The sequence below is a fragment of the Excalfactoria chinensis genome, chromosome Z, assembly GCF_039878825.1.
Source record: "Excalfactoria chinensis isolate bCotChi1 chromosome Z, bCotChi1.hap2, whole genome shotgun sequence".
Classification (NCBI taxonomy): domain Eukaryota; kingdom Metazoa; phylum Chordata; class Aves; order Galliformes; family Phasianidae; genus Excalfactoria; species Excalfactoria chinensis.
Genome location: NC_092857.1, coordinates 56,311,116 through 56,329,766, shown reverse-complemented (window position 1 = coordinate 56,329,766; position 18,651 = coordinate 56,311,116). Strand labels below are relative to the sequence as shown.

At 35.7% G+C, this 18,651-nt stretch overlaps 1 protein-coding gene across 7 annotated transcripts in view; it reads left to right on the top strand.

Annotated features, from left to right (window-relative positions):
• The first annotated feature begins 954 nt into the window (after positions 1–954).
• Positions 955–18,651, top strand: part of MEF2C (myocyte enhancer factor 2C) — a 123,234-nt gene continuing 105,537 nt past the window's right edge. For 5 of the 7 annotated variants that reach the window (XM_072360321.1, XM_072360318.1, XM_072360319.1 and 2 more), the window contains exon 1: positions 955–1,604. The gene's annotated coding sequence lies outside the window, so the exon portion shown is untranslated. The remainder of the gene's footprint in view (positions 1,605–18,651) is intronic. The other 2 variants (XM_072360320.1, XM_072360317.1) reach the window with 2 other exon arrangements.

Genomic DNA, 18,651 nt, shown 5'->3' with positions numbered 1-18,651 from the left:
CTTTTTTGTGGATGAGAGTGACAAGAGCCTATCTCAGATATCCGGCTGAGATTTGAACCTAATTTGGCCAGTGCAATTAGGCAAACGGGGTTTTATCTGACCAGCGTTCCCGTTTGCTGAAGGCGGTGCTGCCCCAAACTTTGCCACCCGGTCCGCTTCTGCTCCGCGGTGAAGTCACCACCAACTGGACGCAAAGCCTAATGAGTTTGGGAAGTTGGGCGGCTTTGCAGAAGGGGGCCTCCGGAGACGGAGACCGGCAGAGGTGCGAGGAGAAGGGGCAGGAAACGCCGCGGGGGCCGAAGACCCCCAGCGCCCGCTGTCCGCCGCCGCTACGGCGGTGTCCCCAGGCGGAGCAGGAGCCGGCTAGCCCGGCGCTGCGGTGACGGCCCCTCGGTGCCGGCCCTCCGAGGGGTTCGCCGCCCTCCCTTGCGCCATCCGGCCGCCGGCCCGCCCGTCCCCTCCCCGCCGCGGGGTCGCGGGGGGTGCCACATGTCACGGCGCTCATCCCAACGCGCCTCCGCCCCGCGACTTCCTCACGCAGGCTGCCGCGCTCCCTGCTGCCGCCGCCGGGTACCGGGCGGCCCTTTCCTATCTCGCTAGCCGCAAACTCGGCGCTCTGCGTCTAAGCTGACCCGGGCTGTGTTTGTCTCCCGGTCCTTGCGGGAGCTGCGTCCGCAAGATACTGCACCCCGCCAGAAGGGGGAAAATACGCACCGGCTCGCCGTGTTCCCTCCGTTCGGTATAATAAAGGATTGTCATTAGGTTTGCGTGTGGCATATGCCATTACCCCCACCGTAAAACTAAAATTAGCAAAATGTCAGGAATGGAAAGATTGATTCACCCAAGATGCAATTATCATTTAAAAAGTGCTTGATTGAGGTGCTGATGTTCAGTGATTTATTCTGCATACCATATACATAATTAAAGTAGTGTAGTGGAGTGATTTATCAATCTAGTTTAGACTAGAGGGGCAAGGAAAGGAGCTGCTGCCGCTGCTGCTGCTCTATGTTTGTTTTATTAAAACGCTTTCGGGATCTGATCCCGCCCCCTTTTTGCAAGAGTGAAACTGATTATTTCTCCAGCTCGGGAGGAGAGAGTCATTCGTTTGGGATCGTGACAGAGAGAGAAATAGAGATACGGAGAAGGAGAAGAAAAGGCAGGAAGAGGGAGAGAAGCAGACAAGGACACCTCGCCAGGCGTGTAGTTTGAATCCCTTCCTTGCCTCCCCCTTCCCCTCCGCGATGTTACAAAGGCTGTGAGCTGCTCGGCTTTTCCCATTCGCCTGCTGTCACTTCCTTCCTGGACGCTCTCAGGACGAGTCCGGTTACTTTTAATCCGACCAGCAGCTCAGCCACTTTCTCCTCCTCCACGCTGCACACACGCAGACACGCGCGCACACACACACACACACACACACACCAGACGTCTTCTGTCTGCTTATTGGATTGACTTTGAAGGTTGTGTGTGTGATTCAAGGAGGCTGCATGTTGAACCGGGTGGTGAATATTTAAGGCTGGAAGAAGTAAAGGGATTTTTCTTTTTCCTGTGAAAGGAAAACATCTCAAGGACTAGTCTGATCATCCAAACAGCTAAATGTTTATAATGTAAGTACATGTGAAATTCAACATCGGAATAAAATATAGAGGGCATCGTGCAGAAGCCCTATGTACATTTTCTATTGCGGTAGCAGAATGTATCAGCCAGTGAATGTGGTGGGGGACTGAGGTTGCCTGCAGACTTTTAAGAGTATGGTTGTTCTGTCAATTGCTTGCAAGTAACTTTTAAGGCAAGTAAAATACTTAAATCACTGGCTATTCAAATTATTTCAGAATTGCTTCTGTCCATGTCACAACTTTGCTGAAGTTAGTTTATGCCTTTTGTATGGTTAATACTAAGAAGGTTTTGAAGCTTATTTAGTTTTAACACTTCACCAAATGCTGTGACCTTGTAGTGCTTACACCCTGATTTTTCAGCCTGAGGAAAGAATTCAGTTTGACTTGCTCTCAAACTTCATTGTATTATAGGCTCTTACAGTTTTTAAGTTTAGGTAATGCATGCCTGCAACTTTGTGCATCTTTCCTTTGAATACTTAAGTTTGAGATGGAAAGACCCCTCGCATCCCTGTGGGAATTAAAGTCATGGGCAGCATGGCTCTTTGTGAATAGTATGCATGGTCTCCACACAGTACTTTAAGTCATCCTTTTATCTTTTTGTACAAGGGAGCTACATAAGTGCCTATACTAGATGCACTACAGTTTTTTCCAGGCTGAGATAAAGTTTAATGTAAATGGGAGACTATAAGACTATCGGTGCATTATGTAACTGTAGTACTTAGTATTTTCCATAAAACTTATTGTGACCTCTGTCAGCTTGAGAAGGAAAACCATAAAGATAAACCAGTAGTTCCTTTTCTCAAAAATATTTTTAATTGTACAATTCCAAACAAAACTTAATGAATTATTGTGGGAACCTAAGCATTGACTTTTACAGAAGTTATTTTATTTATTGTTTATAATTATTATTATCAGTGATTACCTTAATCCTAAAATCAAATATGCATTACAATCCAAGACAGAAAACTAGAGAGAATTAAGCAGAGAAAGGCAGTTTGTCAGTATTTGACTTGTGATCAGAAAGGAACTGTCTTAACAGAGAATGCATTTTTCTTAGCACATATCTGATGATCAGATTAATGGCAAGTGTCCTAGTTTCGTATCTTTACTTTAAAAGATGGGTGATAAGCCAAGTCAAATGTGACTGGTTTTCTTTTTACCAGTGCTTTCCAGACTATTGTGGTTAAAAATTAAGGTTGTTGATATGGAGTATAATAATTCTAATCCCTAGAGGCTTGGCAGAGTATAGAAATAAAACCACCTGTGAACCAGTATAACATATGCATTATGTTCTGATTTCCAGTTCAGACACCCAGGTAATTAGGCTCTTTGGGGATTTGTTAACTTGTAAAGTATTTTTGTGACATGATTTTAGGAATCTAATACCAAGTTTAAAAAAAAAAAAAAAAAAAAAAAAAAAAAAAAAAAAAAGCCAGTGTTTCTGAGTTTGTCAGTAAAATAAACATGATGTTATTATTTCTACATTAATGAATACGTAATTCATATTGGGTCTAATAATGAGGTTTGTGCTAACACTTATGTCCCTTGGGAAGTAATAGAAATTTTCTTTGAGGATAAAGTTAAGAGAGCGTCCCTTAATTCAGCATGTCTATGTTGTTGTTATAGTACACATTCTTTTACCTTAAAAACTTGCTTCTTATCTATATTTTTGCTGCTACACCTTACATAGCTAGTATCAGAAGGTAAGTTAGGGACATGAATGTGATCATTCCTGCAAAAAGTACTTAACAAGTCTCCACTGACACTGTTGAGACAACTTGTGTGAAAATGGAGAAGTCACGTAAATAATGGTTTGTAGGATCAGGCCCCTAGAAGACCTCGCACTCCTGCCTGTCCCACAGGTCTCTTAGGATAGAGAATAAAAGAGCGTCCTTTCTGATGTCTTGTAATCCAGGAATCATATTTGTTTCTTCTTCAGACTGACTGAACAAGAAAAAAGAATCTTAGTCTTAAGAGTCCTGTAGAAAGTGGTACTAAAAGATGCATACTGTGTGTGAGATTAAATGTTTTACAGTTATGTTTCTTAGATGCTACTTTGGGAATTTAAAAAGAAAAATCACATGAATACCTACCTTCTGTGAATTTTCTTTAAGTTTTGGAGGTTTTTTTTAATAAACTCTCTCTGTACACTTGCAACATGTATGTTTAAAACAAAGAAGCAGACACCTATCTTAAATAGTTGTGCTTTTTAAGCCAACTAAAGCACTGTAGACAAAGAAAACTGAGTTTTCTTAAGCTTTTTCCAAAAGTTGAGCTGTGAAAGTTTTTGATAACTCACGATTTAGTAGATAAATATAATTATGATGCTAGATACCTTAAAAACTGAGCAGCATTTGGGAGCCGAATACTTTGGCTTTATTTTAATTTTACTTTTCTCTATAACAGCTTAACTTCTTTTTCAGCAAAACAGTTCAGTTCATCTTAAGAGAAAGCTAAGCAGTATTTCTGTATCCTGTTTAGCAAGAAGTTGTGAGCTGGTATTGAGTGCTGGAAGGAAAAAGCATTCATTTTTCATTATTTAAATTCCTTTTCTACCTGTTGGATGTTATTATTCTCAGTTGTACACATTATCCAAAAATTAAATGAGATGTAATGGCCTTTTGATAACATAGATTACAAAGGTTTAATTCTAAAGGTTATATAAATGCCATGTAGTTTTAAGAAGTTTATGGTCTCTGCTTCAGCATTTTGAAAAATAACTGAAGCAGTTATACTTGTGGTATATTTAAGCTTTTATATCTTGCTTTGTGATATTAATAGAATATTTTTTCTGTGTTCACGTTTAGCCTCTGTAACAACTTATTTGTATGTCATGCAAATTATTACATATGTAATATGTAGAAGACTTTTGCCTTAAGAGTAAGGATAGTATTCTGGTATTCTAAAGGGCTGAAAATAACATTTCTAACCTTACTTCAGAAGTAGAATGGGCTTAGAAAAACAGCTCTGGTCAGTCAGCACTACTGGTCAGTAAGCACTGCTAGACAACTGCTGATTAAAAAAAAAAAGAAAAAGAAATCCTAATTTTCTACTTTTTTTTAAAATAATCTGAATTGATTGGGCCCTGGGGCCAGCTTTAAGGTAATTTTCTCAGAACTGGCGCTCAGTGTTACATGTGGACAGGTGATTAAAAGCTGGTGTCTTAAGTCCTCCACCTTAATCTCACTCTCTCATTTACTGCAGTGCAGTAGAGCTTGTCTATTCACCAGGATCTGTCATCTTTAGGAAATCAGACCAGCTTATAGAGGCGATTCACAAAACCAACAGTGACAACAAAGTCTTATGTTCCTTACAAAGGAAGGATTAGGCAGTTCACATGTCATTTTGATTGGACAGAGATAAAAGCTGATTGCTGCAGCATGGCAAGACACACTTCAATTTCAATTGATTATTCTATAAGACAACTATAACTCTGTTGCTTAGTCATTGTTAAATGCAATTTGAAGGAAAATTCAGTTTTGACCTTACTGGTTTTGTATTACTTGATACTACAATGTGGACCCACTTGTAGCAGTGTTATACAGAATTATAAGGGCACTGTTTATTCACCTTCCTTGGGAAATATAATTAAAACGTAGGAGTTGATTGCACTTGAAAGTTCAGAAACATTTTTATCTACATAGTATCTCAAAGTATCAACTAAAACTTCTTAAAAGTGCCTGGGATGATACTAAATTCATAGCACTTGCTTTGTTAAGAGCTTATGTACAAAGGAGAATACTGTGTGGATTTATCAGGAAGTATAATATTGAGGAATAAACAAGTAAGTCATCTTACTTTCTGTCTATTCAGTTATTTTTAAATACATAATGTAAGGTAAAACTATACCTTGTGCTGCATGTGTAAAGTAGTAGTCTAGTTTGAAAACAGTTATGAAATGAAATGCTGTTCCTTTATGATTAAACTTTTCCTTTATCTGTGAGAAAGAGTTCAATCCATTTGCATAATTTAATTGTAATACCCAGCCTTTAATGTTTGGGTGTATGAAAATTCCAAGCTGATTACTTGTATGCTAATTTCTTGCCATTTTTCAAAAAAACTCTTTTTTTACCCAACTGATGCCTCCTAGTGTTCCACATAATAAAACACTAATGAGTCAACCATAAATGTAAACATTGTTTTTTCATTGCCTTCATCTTATGCGATACATAAAATTAATATTTATGTATTTAATTTTGTGCATGTTGTTATAATCAGACAGGAAACTCCTGTAAATTGAGATGTTTCATCTTCATGGACACTGAAAGCATATTTTGATTCCCTTTGATTCTTGCTTTGTCTAACTGTAGATTATGTCATACATAAGAGTACATGTTCCTTTTCTTCTATTGTTTCCCATGTACATCACAGTAAATTCTGAATAACTGCACTATGGGCCTCAGATAGAAATTTTTAAAGTTTTGAAAGGATTCTGGTTCCAAAAGTGGGCCCCTGTAACTGCAGCTTCAGAATTTTTTGAAGTGCCGCATAGCTATATAAAATTGAAAAGAAAAAAGATTAGTGTGAAACATGCCTGCTTAATACAATCCCTAAAGAACGGTTACATTGTCACGTTTTGAAATTGTTACTGGTTATTTCAGTACCGTGTTTGAAAGAAACTCTATTTGTACAGTTTTCAAATCCGTGAAACATTCACTTTGTGATTTTGTTTGTACAATACTGGAACAGCTTGGAATGGTAAAGACTGAAATATAGTGTCGTTTCCTTACAAGTTTAATCTGGCCACATATGACTTATGTGAATATCTGGAAAAAAAAAAAAAAAAAAAAAAAAAAAAAAAAAAAAAATTAGATTTATATCATAGAATGGTATAATATTTTATTTCTTTGACAGGAGGGTGTAATTTCCAAAATGTTACCCAGCATCAGTGTGATAAAATGTATGGGCCCCAGCTGTCTGTTTGAACTGTCAGGTACAATATTATAATGATAAAGAAGCAGCAAAGACTGAGAGTACTTCAGCTCATTTTAATGTTACACAGTTTTATGTAAAGTATGAGATCCATTTAATGAAGACATTGGAAATATAGCCTAGTACTCATGAATTTCAAGGAAAGAACTTGTGATATTCTTATTCTACTAAGCAAGCTTCAAAGACAAGGAAACAGATTTTGCAATCAAAAATCGTAAGTTCACCAGGTAACAAACATCTGTGTCTTCTTTATCACCACGTGGTAAATCTCCGTGCCTGCTTACATATAAAGTAGCTTTTCGCCAGTGAATACAGAGATTTACACATCTATGTGCAGATCTTGGTCATGAGAATCGCTATTCAGTTTTACAATATATGAAAATATAGTTTGTAGGATTGTGTACTGTCATCAACCTTGTTTGTGATACATTCTTCCCCCACTGATTTTAAACTGCTAAAAAGGAATTCTGGGACCTATCATTTGTGTAAGACTTTAAACTTCCTTGCATCTTGAAAGTATTTCAAAGTATGGAAAAAGTATCTGTTATTCAGCAAGGAAAGTTAAAATGCAAAAGTGACAAAATTTTCTCATTTTCTCTTGCAGCTACATTGCTTCTTCCCTCGCAAAGAGAAAGTAAATTTGAATGAGAAATAGAAGGAAGCATTAGGAAGAATCTTTGGAGCAATTCAAGTGTAGAAGTGTAGGATTATGACCTATTACTCTGAAACTCTAGAAGAACATTGCCCTATTTATTTTAAAACAAGCCTGGTGAAGATATTTTAGAATTGTCTTTAACATTTTATTGAATAAACTCATCTGAAAGGTTCAGTATTTACAGCAGCCAGGACTCTAGCCAGACCCTTTTTGCAGTTCACTAAACAGGTGACTTAGTAGTCACCTGCTTCAGCAGCATAGAGATACTTATCTCTGCTGTCTGCCACCTTCCCTGGACCTGGAGGGCTTCAAGAGTTTAAGCTTAAGACATCCTGGCAAATGCAGCAGGTCCTGGAAAGTCAGTATCTGCTGCCTTAAATTAACTATAAAACAGCCCACAGATTCAGGATGGAATTGAACAGATGGCATAGAATCCTGTGCCTCTTTTCCCAGGTTACAAAAACCTACTGATGCTGGACTTGGATTCCAAACTAACAGGTCTTTTTTCTAATCTTATTCCCCTGAATATGTAATGCATTCAGTGAAGTTTATCATAAAAGTTATTGTTAATCATGTGCCAGTGCAGGAATTTGCCTTAGATACTGCTGTCTTTCCTGTCTCATCCTGTTAATCAGGTGTGCACATAAATGAACTGAATTAGAAATAACATCATTTGTGTTTGGTTTTATAGATACAGGAATCATGTCATTTGTGGAGCCTACGCTCAGTTAAATTTTACTGTTTACTTTTAAGTAGTCAATCAATAGCTGCTAGCAAAATCTGTACAAAGGACATGAGGATTGTGAAATTGTTTATAAAACAAATCTACAAAAGCAAACATAATGTAGAATGTCTACCTGAACACTACTTTTATAAGTAAGAAGCAACGTAGTAACATGTGTTATACATTTGATTTCTAATAAATTCTTCCCCCTACTGACGAATGCATTACTGTATGACGTATTCAAAATGATAGTGTGTTGTTTTAATCCAAATGATTTAGTTACTGAAGGATCATTGTAGAAATTAAAATGTTCTCAAATGTACCCACCAGTGTAAGATGATAGAGGAGGGTGCTTTTCTTTTATAAAATCCATGTGGAGTCATCGGTGGAGATTATTTAAAATAATTTATTTTAGGTTTGGTTTGCTAAATATGACAGCGGGGTGAAGAGTGGGGGAGAGCTTTTAATGAAACAACAGGACATTGAGGTTCTGTAGCCTGTCCATAGAGCTGGCCCATGCTTTCCTTTCATTTGGGCATTTTATCTTTAAACATGCACTGCCAGGAGCTCCCCTCTGGTTGCAGTAATTTTCGGGAATACCTGTGTAGTAAAAGTAGGACAATTGGAAGATAATCTGTGAAACCAACAGGAGACACTATGTTCTATTCACTTTTGCTCGGGACTGTTTTATCTCTGTCCATCTGTGTCCTGAGAGTAGCTTCTGTCTGTACTGAATGTGAAAAGTGGGAGAAGCAGCATATAGGAGGAGGGCATTTGGGAAGATGAGGAAGGATGTGGCTATGGACTATTCAGAAAGGCTGCATGCAAATGGAGGAAGGTGGACAACCCATAGTAACTGTACTTAAAACCTTAATCTTGGAGACTTTTTTCAAACAAATTTCCTTTTGAAGTGTAAAGAATTTGGTTGGTTATGAGTAATCTTTCATCATTACACACAGGGCTACAGTCTTAACAAAATAATAAGAGTGCTTGTTTAAATGCATTTTACATGTAAAAGGAACCAGTCTGAATCAGTCTGTGATGAGAACCTTTCTGCTCTCAGAATACTGAAGTGTTCTGTATGTCCTAGGTATATGTCCTAGTGTCCTAGGTATATAGTTTGGAGATAAGGAACTGATGTAGCAGCAGAATGAGAAAAAACAGCTTATTATCCCCACTGCAATGTATAATAAATGTGAAACTGCATGCTTACTCAAAATTCTGCATGACACTTTTTTTTTTTTTTTTTTTTTTTTTTTTTTTTTTTTTTAAGGCTGGGAATATTGAGACAGGGAATGCATCCTTGCAGTGGCATACAAAATGTGTAGCTTTATCCAAAGCACATGTACATAAATTTTAGAGTTCAGAAATCTGGCCTTGGATGTATGTAAGATGTATGGACAGGTAGGCTTATTTGAAGCTTAATAGAATAAGCAGAATTTCACCGAATTTCTTCTGAGATGGTATTAAAAATCATAACCTAAGCTTGTTAGGCTACATGCAATCTTATTTATGTGTGATATGTTGGCAGCAATTGGAAATAATTTTAAATTATGCTCTAAAATATGTATTAATTGGAAAATAATACTCCATTTTTTTCTCAAAAGGAAACATGATGGAATGATTGACAAGCTACCTAATTAAAGCAGAACTGCCTGTGATTTCTTATGTAGAAATGGATAATGCCTACCCCTGTCCTTGGTAGGTAGAAATCTGCATATCTTCTCTGGAGTAACAATAATCTAATTCCATCTATGGATCTGGCACTTCTGCTTTATTGTTGATGCTGCAATTAATGCAATTACACATAGGATAGAAACAGCATTCTTTTACATTTTCTATTGGCATTCAAGTAAAAGATGCACTAATATTTTCATGATTTTTCCAAAGCTTGATTTTAATAAAGCAAAATGAAGTTCCATCCTCAGTGCAAGTTCCAGTACCTAAATCTCTACTGAGGTAATTACACTTAGTTCAGTTATGCTTTAAGTAGATATTTGTCACAATCCCAATGTTGTGTATATGTAGATAAGAAAAATAGTCCTCTTGGTGGCATCCTTTACTGATGTCTGTCTTTGTAATTTCATATTAAAAAAAAAAAAAAAAAAAAAAAGATTCGAGGATAAGACGTAGTGATTATAAGCATAAGTAAAAATCCATAGGTGCAAAGAAAATCATAGAAGTGGTATTTTTGCAGCGTGTTTTAAAAGTATGTGTTTGTTTGTTTGTTCGTTTTTTGCCATTAATTCTCTTGAAAAATACTTCAGTCATTGCGTCAGTATTTTTCAATGGCAGCGGCAGCAGAGTGTTCTTTTTTGACCTTTTTTTTTTTTTTTTTTTTTTTTTTTTCTGCCACTTAATATGAAGCAATATCTGATGTAGCAAACCATGACACGAGAGATGTTCTAGTCTGTTTTGAAGAGTAGCACTCGTCATGTATCTGGACAAGTGGTGATTTTCTGGTACTGACTTCTGTTACAAGTCACTTAATGTCATCTGCAAAGCAGTAGCACTACATTCTATCACATTTGTCTGTATGAGATTAAAGGGAGACCTGTCGTGAGACCATCACTTTTTCGACTACACCAAACAAAACATGAAATAGTACTTATCCAGTTATCTGATAAAAAGTAATTTTGAGGATGGACAGGAAACAAAAAAATTGTTCTCTCCTTTCACTCTACTGTTTTCCAGATGTGATCGGAAAGAGGAAGCTATTCTGCTAATGGATCAGAAGATTGCTCTGTAATTTAAACACCATACTAAAAATAGAGCTTCCATGTTTGATAGATATAATTTCAAAATACAAGGTAGATATTTCTAAAAGACCCCCTTAAAAACACAAGAGAGACTGTAGACATACGGTTTTGTGAGATTTCCATGCTGATACTTGGAAAAGAAAAGGATGGCCAGTAATCTATTTTTATATGTTATTTTAAATGTTTGTCTTAAATTCAGAAAAGTTAAATAAATGCCCTCTATTATCCCAGTTCACAGAGAAGTTTTCGAATATATGGTATTCTAAACAAGATATCTAAAAATATGAAGTGACCACAGTAAATTAAGCTCTCTAGAGTGGTCCAGATTTTAAATATGATTTTCAAATATGATAATCTACGCTGATACATGATACCCATCGGTGATGATTTTCAAGAAGACCAGTAAGTGGGATCATCCAATATTAATTACAGAATATTATAATTAAAGAAGATTTTTAAAATACATTGTATATCTTGAATATATAATTCACCAATGCTTGTCCATAACAGATGTGCGCACTTTATCTCAGGCAACAGTAGCAAAATTAAAAAGTCTACAAAGAAAGTGCAGAAGCTGCTCAACAGTTTGAAGTACACAATTTAAGAACAGAACTCCAAACCTTTAAATGTGATTTTAAACGCAGCTGTAAACTTTGAGCATGTCTGTTATGCAGTGTCTCAGTTCTCCAAGGGCAAGATGGTTGAAAATACTCATTGAGATGCTCTAAAATAGATGGAAGATACCAGGATGCATCTAAATAGATAGACCTAGAGCAACATGAAATAAAGGAATTTGTTTTTTACTTTGCTATTTGTCCCATGTACTTCCGGAGTTCACATCCCCAGATTAAGTCTGTAAGTTCTATTTAAATACTGATTTAACTTTTACATCACAAAGTCGGGATTTGGGAAACTTGATTTGAATTACGTCCTACCCTTAATTTGGAGCTGTTTGAAGAAAATACAGTTCTGTCTTTCTGTAAAGGTCCTTATCAGTTGGCTTTGGAGTACTCAGTGAGAATGTTACTCAGTTTCCCAATGTAAGGCCATCCCATTTTTGTACAGATAGTTAAATATTCATCAAATGAAGGGCTGTAATTGAGTTATATTTCACTGGAATGCCATAGTTCATTAGCTACTGTGTTGGTCTCTTGCACTCTTTTATATCTCACTCAAAAAGTCCTTCTGTTTTTCTGGCCTGTAATAGTGCTTAAAACTAGCTTAAAAAACTAATTCCCATGCAGTGTTTCCAGTTGCTTTATCTGAAGTTTATTTTTACTTTGCAAAATACAATATAAGAAGAAAATATCTTATATTTTTACATTTTTAAATGTAATCACCTAAATATATGACACTATTCTTATCAATACTTAACTTTTAGTATTTCATACCTTTTAGCATTCTTTTGTTTTCATTTCAGTTCATTTCTTGGGTGGAGATATACAGCATCTGGCAGAACTCTGAAATTTCAGATAGAAACATGAAAAGATTGTTAAATATGAGGACAATGAGCCTTGTTTAAATAGCTAATTGACTGATTACAGGTTGTTTTAGACAGGAAGTACAGCTTCAGAGTGAAATAAATTACACGGGGTATGTCAGAATGCTGTAATAAACCATTATGAGGAAAAGAAAGAAAAAGAATTAACAGTCAAAAGTAACCATTATGTGCCTGTTCTCAGTCATCTTCTGTGGAGTTTGGGTGGTCCTTTAGGAAAGACCTTGTGGCCTAGAACACATGCCTCTTCAGCCAGTTTCTTGAACAGTTAATGTGACTGTTGAATATGTGGGTGTGAATCCAAACCTGACTTCCTGACCGCATTATTATGTTTGAGTAAATGAAGAAGAATAATAGCTCTGGTTAAAAGGTTGTGCGGGTAATCATTCTTGACTAGTATTTATCCAAGAGCTTGAAACAGCTTATGAATTGTAAAAGTGTACTGATGTTTTGTTTTGTTTTGTTTTGTTTTCCTTTTCTTTACACTATAATTAGGAAATTCTGAATTCGTAAATGCAAAGGTATTAATGTTTAATTAGCAGTAATATGGATGTAACAATATATGAAAGTATGTTCTTAGTTTGTGTATTATAGTGTGATTCCTCCGACTTGTTGACCCTCTAAAACTGGTATATATAAAGAATTATTCACGCTGTTAATTAACATCCACCTCTTTTTCTCAGTTCAAGTTTGTCTTTTTTTGACAAACTCATTAGAAACAAAAGAAACATCTGAATAGAACATTTCAAAAGATATTTTCTTTTCTAGGCAAAACTTAGGAGAATATGTAGAAATTGGCCACTTCTTGGAGCAAGAACATTACAAGCAGTCAGCCAGTTTTCAAAGTCTCCTTTGTGGATTAAAGATTGTACATGTGTGGCAGGCATTCATATATTTTGAAATGAGATGGAACATTAAGGTGCACTGTAAACTGTTCTAGGTCTTCTCTGTGGCTTGACAAGTTTATGTCAGCTTCCTTCAGCTAGGTGCTAGATGTACAGTATAATGATCTATATAAGTTTTATAAATACCAAATTATTCCATTTCAGTAATGTGATTCTGTAATACCATCAGAGTATTAAGCAGTCACTGACTATGAAATATATAATAGACTGAGACTGTTAGCCTCATGAGGCTTCCAGATGGTCTAAGCAGATAAGTTGAGCTGCTTGGACTATTAGGTTCTACACTAATCTTTACTCAGCCAGTAGTCACATCTTATTCCTGATATCTAAAGTAAAACAGAGTGTAAAACATCAGTGTAAATTCAGAGTCATTTTTATTTCTTTGTAATTGGAATGCTGTTTTATTTATGTTTTTTTATGGTTAAAAAATAATAATAATAAATCTTCTTTGATTCATCAATTGATAAAGGAAAAGGGAAATTACGTAGCTTACTTGACACCTGAAATAAAACATTTTTTTAAAGACTCCTGAAAAACTCCTAATTATAAGCATGCAGTTCTACTGTCATGATTAATCAATATCTGAGAGTGTTTTTCATCTATTAGTCAAGATCAGATTCTCTTCTTACATGAGAATATACAGTTACCATTTGTGGTAGGTGTTCTACATTGAAGTTCATAACACGTTGATCCTCTTTAGAAACATCTTGGGCTCCTGGTCCATATCATAGTACCACCGAATTTTATGTATTGGAAGAGATCTGTGATCATCGAGTCCAAGCCCCTACTAAAGCAGGCTCCCTACAGTACGTTACACAGGAAAGTGTCCAGTTGGGTTTTGAGTATCTGCAGAGAAGGAGACTCCACAACCTCTCTGAGCAGCCTGTTCCAGTGCTGTTACCTTCACAGTAAAGAAATTGTTCCTCACATTCAGATGCAACTTCCCGCTTTTCAGTTCATGCCTGTTGCCCTTTGTTCAGTTGCTGGCATCCTTCCTGTGTTTAGCTCTGCTTTCGAACAAAAGTACTGTTATACCTAAAATTAACAATAAACTCTTGCCTTGCTAGTACTTTAACATTAGGGTGCCTGACAAGTTACATCAGAAATCTCAGCTGCGCAATTGATGCTTGTAGCATCCAGTGTAACCCCCTTATGCTTTAGCAGGGGGTTGGGCTCAGTGATCTCTAGAGGTCCCTTCCAACCCCTGTGATTCTGTGATGTTCTAATCTTTAGGATGGCAGCATGGATTTAGGCAGTGCAGATTTAACTTCTTCTTCTAGAAGCTATCTTAAATGGCTATAAGGGTTTCACTTTACTGGTTTGTCAACTCAGTGCCTGACGAACGCGGATGGTATTACTCTGAGGCAAATTATGTGAAACCCAGATACTGTGGGAATGGTGGCTGTATGAATACTATGGGGAATAAACAAGATAATGCATGGTGTAAATATGTAGTTGTTTTTAGAAAGTTGTAGTCTAAAGGAAGGCATATAGTATGCAGCAGATTTATAGATAACTTCACTTTTGCTAGAGAGACTATTTTAATTAAAGTTTAAGACTTTCTGTTTCTTTCTGTCCATTTTTCTTCTACTTCTTTAGTTGTTGTGCCAAGGTATCCATGTGTGTTTCTTCCACTGTCATCTGGCCCATTCCCAGCAGATGCACACAATCTGTTTTGCTGTCACTGACAGGGCTCAGTTTATGGAAAGAATGTGACAGAACATGCTGCTGTAGTTGCTTATACAGGATTCTCTTTTCTAAAAAGTAACTGAGAATAAATTCCTTTTCTTTTTTTTCTTTTCTTTTCAACACATATTGTTCAGTCATAGGGTTTTATCCAGGCTACTCTGCATCAAGTAGGGTATTTGTTTAATATATTAGCTTCTTTTTAATTCTTAGTTTGTAAAATGCAGTTTTACCAATAGTGTATATGGAATGTCATTGCAATAAATCACCAGACACATCTGTGTTTTAAGTGGTGGAAGTTAGTCCTGCTTCTTCTAGAACCAATCTTTTACTAAGAAAGCATTTTGATTTTTCTTTTAAATTTTGCATTCCAATTTATACATACTGTTCAATGCCCAAAAACAAGGAGACTGAAATATAAACATGCATGTAAAGAATATAAATGGATATTGTATAAGGAGGTATATTTTCTTTCTTGTGTAAAGTCTGCACAAGGAACAGGTTGAGTAGCAGTTGGGACATTGTAGTGCCTGAGTTGTGCAAATACATCTTAGTGAACAGCTTCTTCCTCAAAGAATTAACAGTGAACAAACCAGGGTAAGCAGAGAAGATGGAAGGAAAAGAAGTGCAGGTCTTTTTGCTTTTAGGAATGTCTTGCTGCTCTTCTCACTGTTCAGTAGGATGAGTCAGTGTGTTTATTAAACTTTATGGAAGGTGTCTGACCCACGTGATACTGTTTGTGATGTGATGGGTTGTTCCGTTTCTTTCTTTGTCAGCGGGTAATGAATCAACACCTCAAATTTAGTAAACATAACTTTGCCTTACCAATTTGCATTCTACCTCCATTTGTCTAAGGGCAGGGATTACAGTAAATTCCACACTGGGCAACTAACATTACAGCCTGAGCTGAGAAAAAACTGTTAACATTGAATATGTATGGGCACGCTAGATGCTTATTGGAGAAAATAATTTGTTCTACAAGATACTGTTGCCTGTAATCCTATTATTTTCATTCTTAATGATCTGACTCCTGTCTTCAAATCGTACTTTTTTTAGAGAGGATGATCTTGTTCATCTTTTTTTTTTTTTTTTTTTTTTTTTTTCCCAGAAGATAAAAAATGAAAAGATTATTCTTCAGCACTAGAAATCTCCATTAATTCCTAAAATCTAAGATGTGTTTAGTGCTTAGTGACATCACTGCCTTTTATATAGCTGTGTATATACACTAACATAAATTTAAAATATTTAGAGAAATTTTATCTGTATTTTCAGGATGTACTTTTAAGCACTATTTAGGCATGGTTTTATATACTTAAAGTTCTGAAGTTGGAGTATCATTTCTTTGGTTTTGATTGATTTCATGATTTTGATAGGGTATATATGTTAAAAAGGCAGTGTTCAGTGGGAGGCTGCCATGTTAGCTAGGCTTGTGGTTTCTATAAAATGACTTCCTGTGATCATGTACATATACTTATGTATATGCACATGTGTAGATATGTATATGTATATATATATACACGCACACGCATATGTATGTGTATAATATATATATGTATATATGTGTATGTATGTGTATATATATATACATGCATGTGTGCTTTATATACAAATAATATATGATTTTTAAACCATACGTGCATGCTTCTGGGTATGCCTCAGAAAGTAAATAAAACTGTCAGAATATCTCTTCACAGTTAGACCTCATAAAAATAATCAGCCTGTAAACACGTGGTGCTATTTTTTCTCATGTATAAAATGAAACTCTTCTGCTGTTGTTCTAGACTTACACTCCTTCCATATTACAGTTTAGAAATTTGGGGGTTTTTTAGTGTTTTATTTTCCTTTGTATGTAATTTTATATTCATTTGTGTATCTCAGTGTGGAAACCGTATACATATATAAATACTCCAAATATTTTTTACAGGTTAGGTTTGAAGATGAATGTAATTTCCAGTTTCTATTATGCTTAATATTATTTTTTGCTACATGCTAAGTCTTTCTAGAGTTTCTACAAACAGTAATGAGTTTTTAAATGAGTACTAAAATTTGAAGTAAAAGGAATCATTAATAAATTTACTTCCACCTGATAAACATTTTTGATTGCTAGTTATCATATATAATGTCACAAGTAGGCTAAGAGGAGTTAGGGTCCTCAGATGATTTCTCATGCTAGATTTCTAGGCTGCTAATTCAACTCCAGAAAACTCATTCATACTACACAGCTATTAAACTCTTAAGACCAGGATTACAGTGGGGCAGTGGAAAGTGGAAAGAAAACTTAATATATTTCTAAAAAATATTTTTTATCCTGATATGTTACTAGAGTCTGCACTTCCATGAAGTAGCAGAAAAAAAGGCTAAAAACCAAACTAAAAAATACAACATCCTCCCATTATGCCCATATGCATTTGTCTTGTGTTTTTTAAAGCGTATTTTTAAAAGCATACTCTTTATACTTTTCTAAAACAAACAAAAATCATTATAAACTGAAATACATTTCAGCATTGCAGTACATTCTTTTTTGATCCGAACGCTAAGTCCAGGAATTTCAAAACTGTTTACTTGGACCTTCTTGATTTCTTGATCCTACTTGGAAACTGATACAGTAAATAAATAAATAAATAAATAAATAAATAAATAAAATCCACATCTAGATTAGACAAATCAGATGCTAAGTTCTAAATCAAGAAGACTTACTACAGAGAGCTCTCTTCCATCAGTTTCAGATCATTTCAGACATCACTGCTGATCTTAGATGGAGATATATGTAGACACATCATGAGTGAGAAGATACAAAGACCTTACTGTTTCTTTCTCATTTTATACATAGCTGGCAACTTCCATCTTTAATAAAACATCTGCAAGAAAAACTGATCAGGTGATTAGTAGAAAAAAAAAAGGTGGCTAAGATCTCATTTCCATATTAGAATAGAGTAGAGCACTTAGCTTTATATTTCCCTTGCTTTTATCTATATTGAGCATGGAATAATATTTTCACTCTCCCCGTGACATTTAGGGAATAAAAATTGATAGGCACTTAATTGGTAAGGTGAGGATATCTGTATAAACAGCTGTATACTGTAAGTCAGTAAGTCCTGTACATTTAAAATTATTTTTTCTAAGACTTAACAGTAGCATATAAGGAACTCAAAAATAGCCTGAATGGGATTAGTTTGTTGTATGATTATACACTGGAGAATTTAGGTAAAATAAACAGTGGGAAAAAAAAAAATAAATAAAAAAAAATTACATTTTCTTGCTATTAACAAAGTGTGAACGATATGGGCTTTCTGACTTGGAAATAGTTTCCCATGCTATGACAGTAGTAGCCTGTTTCCAATGAGGGAACCACCATCTGAATTAGCATGGTGCAATTTTTTTATTTTTTATTTTTTACTACAACAGCCTATATATAAATCTTTCATGAGCAGAATTTTTTAGCCTATTTTTGTGACGTGAGCTGGTGCCATCAATGTATTTCATGTATGTTGCACATGCTTAAATGTATGTAATAATAGATTGGATAACTTGGACCGGTGCTGCCCCTAGTGAAGTCTCGGTTTGTTTAGGAAACTTACTCTTTTTGAAAAGAATTGTATCCTTTCTTTTTTCCTTTTTTTTTTTTTTTTTTTTTTTTTTAATCTGTCTGCTCAAGGATAAGGGACCAGCACATTACTCAAGAGTAGGTTACATTTATCCATAATGTAACAGAGACAGAGAATTTCTATTTTCTATTTAGGGTCAGAGTTGACCACTCACTTCTAACTGCTCTCAGACTTGGAAGCTGTGTGCCATCTATGCTCCGCTTGCCTAAATCTTCTAAGTAGAAGTTGAACATGTTTATGGAGTACAGTATACCTCACAGTGTTTCATTTTGAA